Source organism: Mixophyes fleayi, chromosome 1, assembly GCF_038048845.1.
Source record: "Mixophyes fleayi isolate aMixFle1 chromosome 1, aMixFle1.hap1, whole genome shotgun sequence".
Classification (NCBI taxonomy): domain Eukaryota; kingdom Metazoa; phylum Chordata; class Amphibia; order Anura; family Limnodynastidae; genus Mixophyes; species Mixophyes fleayi.
Genome location: NC_134402.1, coordinates 173038803 through 173040117, shown reverse-complemented (window position 1 = coordinate 173040117; position 1315 = coordinate 173038803). Strand labels below are relative to the sequence as shown.

Below are 1315 nucleotides of genomic sequence, written 5' to 3'. Positions count from 1 at the left end.
CGTCAGAAGATGGCGAGTGAGAAAGTGACAGTGGGGGTTGCGGGTGAGGAGAAGATGTCAGTGGGGGTTGCGGGTGAGGAGAAGGTGTCAGAGATGGTGCTGGAAGGGCCAAAAAATGTTGGAAAAGTTAAGGTGGGGAATGGAGATACTCGAGAAGAGGAAAGAGCAAATCCAATGAGCCCAAGAGAGGTGGAGATGATGGTCAAAATACTGGACCAGGACAACAACGACATTAAAAAAGGTCAGTAGCAGATGTAGTGTAGATGTAGTGTCACATAAAGCAATGTAAAAGGCTAATTTATAACCTAATTTTTTATGTCAGAACGAAGAATTAACGGTGAGAAGAGTTGTTTAGATACCACTGATACCACTAATGTTTCACCTGTTAGCAAACAAGGAAAAATTGAACAAGAGAAATATACTAAAGAAGTTCTACACGAAGGTATTTCAGTGAACATGTGTAGATATGTAAATGCTTTGGGCACATACCTGTACAGTTTTAATAACCAAAATGGCACCTGTTTTCCAGACTGCTCAGAGGTTAAGCCCGTTATTATTGCGATTTCACCACAGGGACCAAAATATAAATATAAACTGATCTCGAGCAGTGTGAAAGGTGAGAAAATGAGAGTATTTATGTTGTTGAATATAAATTACAGATATATAAGTTAAATGGTAAACATTTTTTATTTCCATGTTTCGTAGATAAAGAAATCAAAGGGAATAGAAACCCAAGCGACATCAAGACCTGTTCTGCCACAAACCAGTAGCACCTTTAAAAATACTAAATACTAAAGATAATACTCTGCAGTATTCAGCTCTCTGATTGGTATGGGCGCGCTCACTTCTCATGCGGATCTTTCTGACAGCTGTGTGTGTTAAAATTTTTGTACCTTTTTCTTGCAATAAAAATGTTGCTTGAAAACTGTGTGGTTTATTCTGGGTAATTCACAATTATAAGTTAATAAAGGTTAATATAACTTTATACACTTATACAGTTATAACCTATTAAAGAGTAAATATGAATACATTGCCATCATAGATGCAAAGGGTAATAACACACGTGCTTTGCACAAGTGTAATGGTCTGCAGCCAGGCAGGTGCAATATACATTGCCACTGGCAATGTGCCACTAATATACATCGATACAAAACTTAGTGATGTGCGGATTCCACACCCCGTGGGACTGGGATTGACATAAAAAATGAACACATACACGCCCCCAGGTCCAGGAAGTATCGGAGGATTGTCGTGGATCGGTCGGAAGTTTATACACACTACACAGCGGAAACGAGATTGGACCGAAAATATTAAA

General features: G+C 38.9%; 1 long non-coding RNA gene across 1 annotated transcript; it reads left to right on the top strand.

Annotated features, from left to right (window-relative positions):
* Positions 1-528: 528 nt before the first annotated feature.
* LOC142106675 (uncharacterized) lies at positions 529-925 on the top strand. The gene is made up of 2 exons (XR_012679754.1): positions 529-616; positions 706-925. It is a non-coding gene; the product is annotated as an uncharacterized LOC142106675 (long non-coding RNA).
* Positions 926-1315: the final 390 nt, after the last annotated feature.